The 15,208-nt window shown below is 50.1% G+C and overlaps 1 long non-coding RNA gene across 2 annotated transcripts in view; it reads right to left on the reverse strand.

Annotated features, from left to right (window-relative positions):
* LOC132655995 (uncharacterized) overlaps positions 1-15,208 on the reverse strand; it is a 30,405-nt gene that overhangs the window by 5,953 nt on the left and 9,244 nt on the right. For both annotated transcript variants that reach the window (XR_009593950.1, XR_009593951.1), the window contains exon 2: positions 7,957-8,077. This is a non-coding gene — a long non-coding RNA (uncharacterized LOC132655995). The remainder of the gene's footprint in view (positions 1-7,956; positions 8,078-15,208) is intronic.

A 15,208-nucleotide genomic window follows, 5' to 3' on the forward strand; every position in this document is an offset into this window, starting at 1 on the left:
GACTTTTATTTGCCTGGTTCAGTTGTTCTCTGGAGGCTTATTGCCTCCTTCTGCTAACCTAGGCCTAGTCCTGGAAGCTTCTAACCTCTGTACAAACTAACCTAGGCCTAGAATATTCTCAGCCTCTGAGACTTACTGCTGAATAAGCTCACCCATGTGTTGGAGTTTGGTCTGATGCGTGTTACTGGCCCTCAAGATCTGGTTACAACCATCCTTGTTTTGCAAACCTGCCTAAGACATACCTGATTGGTTGATTAAACAGCCTAATCATGGGCAGGGCAGAATGGAGCAGGCATGGCTCAGGTTTCCAGGCTTTTGGGTTCAAGAGAAAGTCACAGGAGACAGAGGGAAGAAGAGAGGAAGAAGGAGGACTCCATGATGGGTTAGCTGGAGAAGAAACCAAGTGAGGTCTAGAGGAAGGACACCAACAATGTCGTGAAAAGGCCCAGATGAAAAATAAAAGCAAGTATTTATAAGATTATGGATGGAAAATAGTATGGGTTAATGAGGATGGCATTGGATGGGGGCTGGGAGATGGATGGTGAGTTGATTCAGACAGCATAGGTAGAAATATCTGCCTGGCCCAAGGTAGATAAGGCAATTATAAAGTCCAACAGGTATCTGTGTCTTATTTGTGATAGCGGGTTAGATAATACCGCCATGATAATTTTAGGGATAATAATAAACTTTATATAGGCCAACAGCTTTTTTTTTTTTTTAATTACTATTATACCTATATTGTTCTTACTGAGCTCTGGTTCAACTCAGCTGTTCTGGCTCAAACACCTCCCCCAACTAACTTATTTAATCTGGCTTTTCTCTCTGCCTGTGAATTGCTCAGCTCTGCTTCAAACTAAGCCTAGCAATCTTTTCTAACCTTCTGGCTCCTTCTCATTTCCTGGCTTCACCTGTGTTCTTTCTATGCAACCTGTTTCTCTATTACTGTCCTGGTAAAACTACCTCCTCTTTCCCACTGTATTTTTTTAAATTTAATTTATTATTATTATTATTATTATTATTATTATTATTATTATCATTTTCTTTCGCTGCACAATTTTGGCTAGATCCATACGTTGTGGATGTAAACATGGTTTTGTTTTGTTCCCAGGTGTGGGATATGGAGCTGATTCAGATGGGCCACAGCAGCAAAGTATTTGCCTCATGCGGGCTCTGAGCGGGGCTCTTTGCCAGCTGCAGACAGTTTAAATCTGAGGACTCTGGAGAGGGAATAAATGCCAGGGCCCAAAGAGAGGAAGGAGGCTCTGAGAAGAAAGAAGTTGGCTGGTACTTCTCTGCCCCGCTGCTCCTGGTTGCTGTTGATGCAGTTGGAGGAGAAGAAGTTGGAGATACCCTGAAATGAAGATTAGACTTGCCCCAAGGAACCTGATGACCCTAACAAGCAGGAAGTAGACTAAGATACCCCACTAATGTTCCTTCTCTCCTACCTGGTGTTGGGGTGTTGGCAAGGGTTGGGGTAGGGAAGGGAGGAAGAGGTATTAAGAAATGAAAATAAAATAGTTTAAAAAGTGCACCAACAGAATGGTCCATCTCTTCTTTCTCCTGACGTTATTACTAAGTTGAGCCAAGGGGCCAGACAGACCCAGATGGGGCTGTTTTGGTGGCATGCTTGCTTTGAGCTGGCCAGGTAGGTAACCTTGCTGGGCTCAGTTTCCGAAACCTGTAAAGTGAGACCAAGCTTGGCAAGTGATGCCCAGAATATCTACATTTCTAGGGTACCGGTTGGATACCTGAGCCTCCCTGGTGTGGAACCCAGCAGATGGGGACTATTGTGTCTGAAGCCCTGCCCAGGTACATGAAGTTCATTATCTCTTCCCTCTATCATTCTATCTTTCATCTTATTTTATGTACTGCATTAGATCTTATTTTATGTGCTGCATTAGATCCCCTGGCAGGGAGGTGCCATGTGGGAGCTGGAAACTAAACAAAGGTCTTCTGGAAGAGCAGCCAGCACTGTTCCATTAAGCCATCTCTCCAGACCCTCTCTTCTCTTTACCTTCCTTCTCTCTTCTTTCCTTCCTTCCTCTCTTCCTCCCTTTCCCCCTGTCCTATTTTCATCGCTTCCTTCCTTCCTTCCCTTTTTTATTGTCTCATCTTGTTTGAAACAGGGTCTGGTTATGTCGCCCAGGCTGGCCTCACACTCGGGGCAATCTTTCTGCCTCAGCCTCCCAAATACTGGGATCACAGGCATGGGTCACCACACCCAACTTTTTGTTCTTTTTAAGTAGCCAGTGCCTCACCAGCCGGCCAGGCTCTCCTCCAACGCCTGCCCCTCCCCACCTTGTGTCTGGGGGTTGCAGATGTGTGTTATCATGTCAGCTTGGAACATTATTTCTTTTTCTTTTTAAAAATTTTTATTTTGAGAAAGAGTCTTGTTTCATGGTCCAGACTGGCTCTGAGCTACAGGTCTGTCTCTACCTCTACCTGCACAGGCATACACCACCACACGCAGCTCCAAAGCACAAAGTGTGTTGAAATGAACTAGCATCTCCAGTTCTGCAATGGAGACCCCCCCCCCCAGACACAGGAACAGTAGTTCACAATTTTTAGAGGGATCTCAGGCAGTACAGGCTGGCCTTGAACCCACTGTGCAGCTGAAACGACGTTGAACTTCTAATGTTCTTGCCTCCACCACCAGAGAGCTGGCACTGCAGTTGTTAGCTTCCATTCCTGGTTTATTGGGTGCTGGTGATCGAGCCAAGGTTCATACTAGGCAAACACTCTTCCCACTGAACTACTCATACGTCTCCAGCCCTGTCCATTATATGTCATTGCAAAGTGATTTGGGATCACTAATGAGGAAGGAAACCGGCTTCCTCTGAAGACGCTTTAGAGGTGAAACCAGCATTAAGATCACGCCTCCTAGCCTGGTGTTACCAGCGTATGGCTTTAGTTTTAGCACTTGGGAGGCAGAGGCAGGTGGATCTCTTGAGTTCAAGGCCAGCCTGGTTTACACAGCGAGTTCCAGGACAGCCGGGGCTACACAGAGAAACCCTGAGAGAAACCAGAGACAGAGAGAAGAATCATTTCCCCACCCCCCCACCCCCAGTTAAGGAATGAAGGATAGGTTAAGGGCTTGACTCATCATTTCTGGTGTGGTAACCAGGCCAACTGTGGATCAGGCTGTGGGATCCTGGTTGCAAATCACTGCAACTGAATGAGGAGCTGGGACTGTCCCCACAGGTAGGTGGAGTAGGAATAGCCATGCTGTCTGATGGGACACAGTTCAGGCTGACCTAGTGAAAAGGGCAGATGTGAGGCACCAGGCCATTCTGCACAGGACACAAACAGCTGCCCCAAATGAAGAGTAACGGGCAGTGCTATGCCACTGGCTTGGAATTCTTGGCTGGGTACTGCCTTCAGAAATAGCCCTGCAGTGGGGTATCTCTGTAACCAGAGAGGCAGGAGCCACAGGGCCCTGGTCTCCTGGGTATTTGCATTGAGCCAGAGATCAGGGACCCAGCTTGCTGAAGGTCATATAAGAGTTAGAAGCCAGGCCTGGATCAGCACCCGTCTCTCTGCAACCTTGGAATCTAAGGATTTGCCATATTTAAAACCATAATGTATTTTTTTTATGATTTGTGGGGATAATTAATAACAACAAAAATGCTCTTGGGTAGAGAATATAGAATTAAGTGGGTGCTTTTTGTTTGTTTGTTTGCTTGTTGGTTTTTTGAGACAGGGTTTCTCTGTGTAGCCCTGGCTGTGCTGGAACTCTGTCGATAGAGATCCGCCTGCCCCTGCCTCCTGAGTGCTGGGATTATAGGTGCGCGCCACCACCTGCTGGGCTGGATAATGTGGGTGTTCTTTGTTGGTGTATCAGAGAAGGGTGTAGACATAGCCTAGGAGTGGAGTTTGCATTTCTGGATCCCTGAGTGGGAGAAAGGGCTCTAGCCAGAGAAGGGAAAGTGGGCGTGGTGACACATACTTTAATGTCAGCACTTGGGAAGTGGAGGCTGGAGGGCCAGAAGGTTGAGGACAGTATGGGATCAAAGAGAATTGTCTATACACACACACACACACACACACAGAGAGAGAGAGAGAGAGAGAGAGAGAGAGAGAGAGAGAGAGAGAGAGAGTCAGAGACAAAGACAGAGACCAACAGTGAGTGGGTGCAAAAAAAAAAAAAATCAAGAACCCAGGGCAGCCAACTGCAGGACTTCTCTCAGGTGGGAGATGAAGAGGCCATGGTTTCCAGTCCCTGCCCTTATTCCTCAACTGCTCCTTTCTGTCCTCTGGGGTCCTCCTTGCCTGCTCTCTGGGCCATCTGTCCTGGGTGTGGCTTGAGCAGCTACCCAGATCATTTTAAGCCCGGCACCTCCCACCTTCTAAGGATTCTGCCCCCTGGCCATCCTGGTTCCCAGGGGCACCCCTTTACCCTACAGGGCCACAGAGTCTGGCTGCCCAGTCCTGAGCAACAGGCCTGCAGAGGGCTGAGCACCTACCCCAGCCCTGAAGAGGCTTTTCTCCCTTCCATATGGAGAATGGAGCATGGTCTTTGTCAGGGTGACCTGAATGGGTTCAGATCTGTCACAGGGACCAGCAACTCCAGATCACTATGAGAGTAAGGCAGGGGCAACTGAACAAAGAAGGCAGGCCAAGCCGAATTCTGAGCCTCTGTGTGACCCGAAGAGGCAGCTGTTCTGGGCACAGTGGCGTGATGGCCTACCAGCCTTTACCCTGGCAGTGACTGGGCTGGCTGCCGGCGTTCCTGGCTTGAGTTCAAGGTGACAGGAGACATTCTAGGTTGGGATGTGGGTGGAGTGAGTGCCTAGGTCCTGGAAGGGGTATGGGGCATGGCTCAGGCTGTGGGAGCCAGGCCAGCTGTCACAGGGCCCACTCTTCCGATGGTCGGCGCTGGTCACTTCCCACTCGTCTGGCTCACTTAGGGGAGCCAGGTGGATGTTGGAACTTCCTACATTAGCATCTCCAATGTCACAGACCCCTTGCCTGCCCCATATTCACTTCTGTGATGGCCTCGAGGCTGTGCACCTTGGGGCTTCAGGGTACAGTGGGCAGAGGGGTTCCTTGTCCTCCTCGAGAGGGATCAGTGGGAATGAGAAGGGAACCTCCCAGGAGGTCCTCAGGGGACCTCAGCAGAGCATTCCCTCTGTGGCTCAGCACCCTATACGACAGCTTGGAGGCTAGCCTGAGCTCTCCAGGGCATCCTGCCCCCCCCTTTTTTTTGGTCCTCATTTTAGTAAGCTGACACCAACTCCCAGCTCTGGCACCGCTGCAGCTCTTCCGACCCTGAGCTTGGCCCCTCAGCCTCCACCTCTGCAGGCCCACACGTCCCCTCTCTGCACACGTGGCCAGGAAGGTAACACATACACACCGCCTCTCCATCTGTCCATCCTCCACATCATGAGTGCTCGACTCCCCTCCCCGTGAAAAGCACCAAATGCCAACATTCCCAGGACCTCCTGGAGAGTAGAGTTGAAGCAGAGGCCTTCAGGGCCCTTAGGGCTCTACTGGGAGCCATTTCACTTTCAGACCTTCCCCTCCCTCTCTGGGGCTACAGTGGGACCAGCTGACAGCTCCAGCTCATTATGAACAGTGATCAAAGCGGTGATTGACAGGCTCCTGTCTCCCAGGTTTTCTGGATTGATTCCCCTGGCTAAGAACCATGCAGATGTTCAGAGCCTCTCTACCCTGGGTTAGGAGTGGTGGAAGACAGCAGGCTGAAAGACACGCTAGGACCAGGCAGAGCATTCTCTCTACACATGCTACCCTTTCCTACTCATATATGCCTTTCCATTTTAATTCGTATGTATGAGTGCCTCTGTGTGTATGTACCCACTCATGGAGGTCAGAGGACAGCATTCGGGAGTTGGTTCTCTCCTACATTGTGGGGTCTTGGGGAATCGAACTCGGGTCCTCAGGCTTGGTAGTAAGTGCCTTTACCCACCAGAGCCAACCTTTCTAAAGCTGTGGTAGAGCCGTGAGGGAGGTCCTGCCAGTCCCTGTTCACAGGAGTAGGGCATTGAGACGCTTGGTGGTCAGTGATACCAGAGTCTGCCCTGAGCAGATGGTGGGCTGGGGATGAGAGGTTAGGTTCGGGAAAACGACATGTGGAGATGTTTTTCTGTGGAGTGGACCGCCAGGCCTGCTTAGCTGAATGAGGGGCCAGGACCCTTGCTGAGCCCACAGAAAGAGTGGGGGTGATGCAGAGACCTGTAAGGGAGAAGAGGGGAGGGTGTCCAGAGGACAGGGCCAGGGGAAGGAAGGAAGTAGAATAGAGATAATCAGCTGGAGTTGGGGCGGGAGTGTATGTGTATGTGTGTGTGTGTGTGTGTGTGTGTGTGTGTGTGTGTAGGTATGTTTCCGTATGTGTGGCTGTGCATGTCCACATGTGTGTGTGGAGGCCAGAGGCTGATGTTAGGTGTGTGTTCATCCATCGGCCTCTAGCTTATGTGTTGAGGTGGGGCCTCACTGAACCCAGAGCCTGCCAATTCAGTTAGCCTGGCTAGCCAGCTTGCCCCTTGTCTCTGCCTGCAGCTCAGGCTTTCATGTGGTTTCTAAGATCCAGTCTGGACACTCGAGTATTGAGCACATTTACCTACTGAGCTGTCCTTATGGCTTCATCAGAGTTTGATTTCTCTCCCCCCCCCGCCCCCACTGTGGCTGTTGAAAATTGGGCCTCTGAATCAGGATGTTCTGCACAACCCTAAGGTTTAGGAGTATAAGGAGAATTTTGTTATATCAACAAAGACGCTGTATCGTTGAAAGTCACCTCACTTTTTTTTTTCCAATTTCTTTTTAGCCTTTTAACGTGGCTAGGTAACTTAAAATAACATACAACATTTGGATTCTTAATGTGTGCTTTGGGGGTGGGGGAGGACGTGCTGGGGATGAACTCAGGGGCTCACATATCTTTGGGCATCCTCCTGCTTCAGCTTCCTGAGTACAGGCATGATGGGGGTGGGTGCACCACCACACCTGCCTTCAGGGAGTTTTGAATACATTATTTTAAACAATTCAATATATTAAAAAAAAAAACAAAAACAAAACTAAGGGATCACAAAACAGTTTTCTCCTTATACTTTCTAAATCTTCTGTTTGTGCAAAACAGTCTACCACCGAGTTCAAGCCTGCCCCAAGTCCTGAATTCTATTTCTGTGGAACTGTCTCCAATTCAGTTACTCTGGCTTCTCTAAAAGAAGAAGAGACTAACTCAGGTCAAGGGCAGAGGGTCTGGGGTGGAAAAGCCCTGGATGTCAGGCATCTGTACAGCAGCTTTAGCTCTGCCAAGCTCTTACCGCTGAGACTCTGGCTACGTCAACAGAAGCGAGCGTCCATAAAGGAGGTGCAGGTTCTCACTGTGGTGACCCGTGAGGGTGGGGTTTCTGCTTGGAGGTGGCATTAGACTCCCACATTTGGCTGTACAGACTCAAAGGCTCCACTGGGTGCAGGATGGCCTACAGGTGTTGGGGGCCTGCGTGTTCAGCCCCCTGCTGAATCCACACCTGGAGGGAGGGTTTCATGGTCCCACCCATTCCACAAGGAAAAGGCCATCCCCTGGCTGCAGCTCTGAGGGGGTTGATGACCCAAGCCCTTAGTGGCTGCTCTCCGGGGTCCAGATGGGTATCTTCCTGAGTCTAGGCACACACACACCTGTGGGAGTAGGTGGTGCTGTGCTAGCTGCAAGTCTCCTGTGGTCACCTGTAGCTGAGGGGGTGGGCTGCCCAGGTGAGTCAGGCTACTCAGTTCCTGATGCAAGGTCATGGCCTTAGATTCAGGAGCAACTAAGGCCCCATAAACACCCACGCTGTGTGAATAATCGATGGTTTGACCTGTCCCATATGGTTCAGGAGTGTGCTGACCTTGGGCCAGGTGAGAGGTGAGAGTACCCAGGTAAGCAGACCCTCTGTCCTCCCTCTAAAATATTAGCTTTGTACCCATGCTCACAGCCTCAGTTCCTGCTGGTACATGGCTTACCCTGCTGGTGATCTGTTCATGTCATCAGAACAAGGGAGCTGAGCTTGTGGAAAGCAGGGTCACCTGTGCTGGGCTATTCCAACATCTGGACTGCATGAACTTGCTCATCTTCAGCATCTGTCTGTGGAAGAAGCAGCCAGTTATTTCCACTGCAAGAGTAAACGGAGGCATGGATCAGTTGATGATGTCCCCAAAAGGCATGGATCAGCCGACGATGTCCCCAAGTCACTACGTAGAAAGAGCTGGTGTTAGAATGCACACAGACAGGAACTATTTCTGACAGGAACTCAATGGCAGGCTCTTTGACCTCCCCACCCCCCAAGGGAGGAGCAGTCCTGCTAGACCACAGAGGAGGACTTTGTAGCCAGTCCTGAAGATACCTGATAAAACAGGGTCAGAAGAAAAAGAAGGAGGTCCTCCCCAATCATTGGACTTGGAAAGGGGCAGGGAGGAGATGAGAGAGGGAGGGTGGGATTGGGAGGGAATAAGGGAGCGGGATACAGAGTTAATAAAATGTAACTAATAATAAAAATAAATACATTTAAAAAAGAAAAGAAAAAAAAGAATGCACATAGACAACTTTATCATAGACATAGAGCTGAGGGTACATGGCTTCGAAGTGGGTAGAGCAAGCTGGGGGCAGAGGGTCCTCCTCCTGTCTACAAAGCTAAGCCTTGTGAACTCTCAGGAGCCTGGGGAACAGACTCTTAAAGGACCCATGCTAATGGAAGGGGCCCAGAAGGGAAGAAGTACCCCCAGAAGCACAAAGGTTTATTATTACATCCTGAATACCCTGTTGATAGAAACCAGGAACTTAAACTGGAAATGGTGGCACACACCTGCAATCCCAGCACTCAGAGGCTGAGGCAGGAGGATCACCAAGAGTTCGAGGCCAGCCTGGACTTAAAGAGAATTCCAGGCCAGCCAGGGCTCCATAGTGAGACCAAAAACCAAACCAACGCAAACCAAAACAAACCCAAGCAAGCAAGCAAGCAAACAAACAAAAAACCCCTAACCCCACCAAAAGGCAGCATTTCACAGCTGTACAGTACTCTGGGGCTTCTACCACCCCATCTGATTCGTGCGGGGCTCCTCCCCAGCCACCACTATCTGACAGTCTGTCATACCAGAGTTGGTTCTGTTTTAGTTTGCTGATCCATCCCCTTCAGGGGTTGAACTGCTCTTTGTTCTGTGCCTCTGCTTCTGTTTGGAAGGCTTGTTGCTGGCTGTCGGTGATGTAGGTGGGCAGGCAGGTAGGTAGGTAGGTAGGAAGGAAGGTAGGTAGGTAGAAAGGTCCAGAACCACTGAAGGGCAACTGTCAGCCCTTGAAGACAGTTTTCAGGTTTTCCCTCTGCAGTGTGGCAATGGTAGGAGGTGGGGAAGTTTGTGAAACTGGGACCAGAGCCATCTTGCTGAAAGCGGGAATGGGATGACCTAGAGATAGCTGGAGGTGGCTGCAGCTGCCAGGTGAGAGGCAAAAGGCTGGGCACACAGGAGGAGGGAGTTAGGAGCTGGAGGAAGGAGTTGGGAAGATGCCTGTGTAAGTGTGGCAAGGGACTTGCTTTCGCCTTGGCACGAGGGAGCCAAGGGAAATTGGCTCTGCTGTCAGCGAGCTCAGGTTTCACGGGGGTCGGGGGGCGGTTCAGAGGAGACAGACAGATGGGGGGATACTATGAGCATTCATAAGATGGGTAGCATATTCATTGGATAAGGTGACCATTTCTTTTCCTTCCACTTATGGTGGGATTAGTCTCTTTTTAGGGTCTTTATTCCCACAGCCCTCCATAAAGGTCCTATGAGGAGTTCACAGCCATATGCATATGTTTTTTAAATGTGGTCAAGTTTCCTTCACTAGTGCACAGGTGTGGGAGAATGCCTTGTGCCTCAGTTTCTCTTCTCCTTCTCCTTCTTTTTCTTTTTTTTTTTTTTTTTTTTTTTTTTTCTGAGGCAGGGTTTCTCTGTGTAGCCTTGGCTGTCCTGGACTCACTTTAAAAACCAGGCTGGCCTTGAACTCACAGAGATTCATCTGCGCCTGTCTCCTAAGTGCTAGGATTAAAGGTGTATACCACTATTTGTTCAGCTTCTTCTTTTATTAAAAAAAAATTTTTTTTTACATGCCTGGATGTCTTTTCTGCATGTATGTCTGTACAACATGAGTATGCCTAGTAAGTACCCGTGGAGGCCAGGAGAGGTCATCAGATCCCTGAAACTCGGTTTGTAAACCTCCTGTGGCTGCTGGGACCAACCCCAGGTCCTCTGTATGAACAGCCAGTGTCTTGACCCCTGAGCCATCTCTCCAACCTCCACCCGTGCCTCCGTTTCTGATACAGTGGGAACAGCCTAGCTGCAGCTTTCAGCGTGTCCCACCACAGAAGAACATCTTAGTCATTAGGAGACAGCCACCAAGGTCAGCTGCAGTTCTCCTTGGTGACCTCATAGCGAACTCCTTGCCTGCTTGGATTCACATACTTCCCAGTCTTCTCCTGTGCACCCGGCTCTGTGGTGGACTCTGGACACGTCAGGGGAGCCATAAGGCCCTGGGATGGTGTCTACACTATGGCAGTCTCCACTGTAGAGAGAGTGTTTCATGCACATGTTTTTGTTGTTGTTGTTTTGTTTTTTTTTTTTTTTTGTTTTGTTTTTTTGCTTGCTTGCCATGAGTGTAATTTCCTTACCCATCTTTCCCAATGCGTCCTGGAGCAGCCATGGACCACCTAGGTGTTCCTCCATGGAAGGGTGAAAGATGGCTGTTGACACAAGGCATCCCAGGGACATTGTGTGTGGAAAGCCTTGGTGCAGCTCCCTAGCCTACATCACATGTAGGGGATCTGGGGCCCAGAGTGTCAGGGAGCTACCTCAAGTCCCAGTGATAGCTTTTGAGACTATTGTGCCACAGGGTCCTAGGTCTTGGGCAGAGTGCTTTTGGGAAACCCTGCCACTGTAGCCAGGTACAGCATCTAGGGGAGAGGGTCCAGAAACTGAGAGGCAGTATGAAGATGTTTGCCTCACTGGTCATGGTCTCTTCATCTTCCTCCTTGCCTGACACCAGCTTACTGGCTTTAGTGACACTATGAACTCTGACTATGAGCTATGACACCATGCCACTATGATGTTCACAGCAGTCTGCTCTAGATACAGTGATCTCCAAACAGATATCCTCCGCATAGCTCCCTCAGTTCTTCCCACCATGGGCAAGATTGCCTGGTCAGCTGGGCTCACTGAGGTCACTTTCTTTAGAGTCCCTCCCCACTGCCTGGCCCTGCTGGATTCCCTCAGATACACTCCTTCCTGTTCATGGGCCCTGCCATAGTCTCTCCTGCCATTTCTACCCCCATATCTCCCGGGACAGAGCTGGGAGAACAGTGTTTCTTTGCAGAGCCCTTGGAGACTAATGTGAGAATGTTCAGTCTCTACATTTTTTAAAGACATTATTTATTATATATACAGTATTCTGCCTGCATGTATGCCTGCAGGCCAGAAGAGGGCACCAGATCTCATTATAGATGGTTGTGAACCACCACGTGGTTGCTGGGAATTGAACTCTGGTCCTCTGGAAGAGCAGCCAGTGCTCTTAGCCTCTGAGCCATCTCTCCAGCCCCATCAGTTTTTGCTCTGATGACCAGAAATTTCTTATGACCAGAAATGGGGTGCTCTTATGACACTGCATATTAAGTGTCACATGTTACTGGGGGGGGGGGGGGGTTGGGAATTCTCTATCAGGGTTCTCAAGCACATCAAAAGAATTTAAGAATGCCCCAAAGGAATCCTGAGGAGAATTTTGCTGTAATTTAAAAGCAAGACCTCAGGGTAGGCAAGCTGTAAATCTCAGTGTCTGTCTGGAGGAGAAAGATGAAGATCAAAGCCCTGTGCTTGTGAGTGAAGCAAAGGGAGGTGGCAAGGAACTCCATGGCAAAAGGGAAGTACCTTGGGAGAAAGTGACAAAGCCGGAAATACCAGAGACAGTACACTCACACTCTGTGTGGATCCAAAACAAAGAGACAGAAAGAAGAGAAAGCAGTAACCAGGTCCCTCAGGAGCTCATGGTGGCTCTCCAGCTAGTGTGCCAAAACAAGGATGCTGGGAAGGAAAAGGCATCATCTCATTACAAGAATACTTATTCGTCCATTCTCTCCAATGTTAGGTGGAACTGTCTCCAGGGGGAGGGGGATTTCTTTGCCGGGTAACTGGCTGGTCCAAATGAATTAACTCATGTCTCGGGTAGCTTAGACTTTTGGTCTCTCTATCCATATCAGAGGGAGATTCCATTCTCTTGACCAAGAAACAGCTCTCCATTAACGGGTCTCTGGTTCCACTTTAACACTCTCGGATACTGCAGCCAGTCTCCCAGGAACGAGGCACAATTTTTTTGGCTGAAGACATGTCTTGCTGCGTTGCACAGGTTTGCCTGGCATTCAGCATGGCCTTGAACTCATGGTGCTCCTCCTGCTTCAGCCTCCCAAGTGCCAGGATTCTAAGAGCGCTCCACCATGCCCACCGGAAAAGCGTACTTCGTGTAAACAGACTACAGCAATCAGAACCCACAAACCGACACAGCACGGTGGTGGGGTCCCAGTCCAGGCACACACGCCTTGACTGTCCCAATGGTGTCTTTTCTAGGGCCTCCTCTATGCCCCCGTTAGACAGACAACAAAGATGCCATCGACAAGGTTTGGTCAGCCAGGGATGTAACCACATTTCTAGTTAGGACGTTTTTAACCTATGAGGGTCTATTTGAGGTGTCCCCAGACCTGCCTGAGTGGAGGGCCATCTGGGATGTGCCCAGCTGACACCTCTCCTAACTCTATAGTCACCTGAAGCTCTGTCTTTCATGATCTCAACACCATCTCCTCCTTTCCCCCTTTCTTTCCTATCTTCCCCCTTCCTTTCTTCACCTTCTTTCCCATTATAACCCCCTTCCTTCCCAGACCCCACTATCCTGGGTACTTTGGCCCAGGGCCTGGGGCATGCTAGGCAATTATTTCACCACTGAGCTACATCCCCAGCTCCCCTTTTACTTTTTATTTTTAGTCAGGGTTACAAAGGCTGATGAGGACAAGTTACAAAGGCTGATCTTATCCTTGCTCTGTAGCCCAACCAGGCCTTGGACCTGCAATCCTCCTGTCTCACTCTCCAGAGTGTGGATCTTTTTCTGTTGGACAAAAGCAATGCTGCTGCACTTCACTGGCACAGCGGGAGCCCCTTCACCCTCAATCCACCTGTGCATGTCTGCAACAGCCCTCTCCTGCAGCAGGGAACCCAGTTTCCATGGCCCCTCCTCCACCGGCTGTTTCCTCCAGGCTCTTCTGTATTACCCCACTAAGCCTTGCTTTTGGGCAATCCTGGATTCCTTGTATAGGTCTCTGCTGCTTGAGATGTAAAATGGGGCTGGCCCAATTATCTCCCCGGGCTGTGATAGAAATAAAATGATCCAATCAAGAAGGTCTCAGCGTAGCACCAATGGAAAGTACATGAGTTAAAAAAAAAAAAAAAAAAAAAAAAAGGAAAGATGGAGGACATGAAAGAAATATGGAAGGGAAAGAGCTCCTCACTCCAGAATCTGGCTGGGAGTCATTAATAAGGCCAAATCACCACCAAAGCTTGTGCTCGTCTTCCTCAAGTCTCAAACAGAATGTTGGAGACTGCAAGGTATGGGAGACCCCCAAATGGCTCAGTGGATGAAGGTGCCCATGGCCAGGCCTGACAATCTGAGTTCCATCCCGAAGACCCACATGTAGAGGGAGAGAACCAACTCCCTACCACAGGCTGTCTTCTCAGAGCGTGAGTGCGCGCGCGCGCGCGCGCACACACACACACACACACACACACACACAAACTAAATGTTTTTTTAGAAAGTTCTCCCTCTCTTGCTTTGCGTGCACACCATCCTCTTCTTCCACGACTCTCTCAACGCTTAACAAACTCATTAAGTTTGCTTCATTCTGTCTGGTTCTTAAATCCTTTCTGCGGTGAAAACAGGACCCGGCTTTACCTGAGTGGATTCCTTAAGCAGAAAGGAACCTCTTTAGGCTGTGTCCGGCCCAACAGTGCGCAGTAGCAAAGATGTGACCTTAACCTTCGCCCTCCAGCCTCACCGGATCCTCAGAATCTCACTGCCAAGGAAACAAGCCTCCAGGTGCTCCTTGCCCTGAAGGGGAGTTATGGGAGTCCTGAAGGCCTCATGCCCCACCCTGAATGCTGGGGGTGGGGGGTGATGGAGGGAGACTGCATCCTTCGCAAGCCTAGCCTTGCTGTGCACCGTCCACCTGTTGTCAGCCCTGGACGGTGAGATCTCATCCCACTCTGTTGCCCAGCACTCGCCAGAGTCACAGCCTCTAGGACACTGTGACCTTTCTGACAGTTAATATTGTTATCACATCATAGAGTGATGTTTACATTTAAATAACATTTCTTTATCTTTGTGTGTGTGTGTACATTGGCATGTGTGAGGTCAGAGGACAACCAACCTACAGGAGTCAAAACTCTGCTTCCTCCGTGGGGATGCTGGGGGTGGAACCCGGTGGGCAGGGTTGGCAGCCCTTTTACAGGATGAGCCAGCAGGCTGGGACACAGATCCTACTGGGGAAATGATTACAAAGGGCAGTGTGTTGCTATGCTCCTCTGACACACAGTGTGGGTCCTACCAGGTTCCCCTCACCCCATTTGTTTGTTTGTTTGTTTGTTTTACTGGGGTCCTTTTTGCTCACCACCTCACACACTGCTGCTGCCTTCCTCGTCTTGGCATGCTGCCCCTCATGACATGCCTGGTCTGACTTCCATGTGATGGCTTGGCTATACGTCTCATCTTCCCTGTTCTGACATGTGCACCTGTGAGCCTGGTCCCTGCTAGGCGACTTCGTGGTGACTGCAGTGAGGGGAGTTCATGCATCTGGAGGCACTGTTGAGGATCTGCTGAGCCCAGATCCCAGGCCTCTAGCCTTCCACAGAGTCTTGCTGCCCCCACCCCAACTCCTGGCCTCACAGGTTAGGCCCTGGGGATCAGGCTCTGTTCTTCCAGAGTGTGCCTCATTGCCTCTTTCGAAATGCAGACACCAAGAGGTTAGGCGTCTGCAATCTGGAACAGGGTGGGTGTATGGGCCAGGTCAGGGTGCCTGCACCTTGTAATGATCCTAGGCACAGCTGTGGAGAGGGTGGCCGTGCCAGCCCCTCACTTGCTGCAGTCACAGATGACTCAGCCTAGGGCGGGGCCCTCCCTGCTGTGCCTCTCGGAACTCGATCCCCAACCCAGCCTGGT

The sequence above is a fragment of the Meriones unguiculatus genome, chromosome 8, assembly GCF_030254825.1.
Source record: "Meriones unguiculatus strain TT.TT164.6M chromosome 8, Bangor_MerUng_6.1, whole genome shotgun sequence".
Classification (NCBI taxonomy): Eukaryota; Metazoa; Chordata; class Mammalia; order Rodentia; family Muridae; genus Meriones; species Meriones unguiculatus.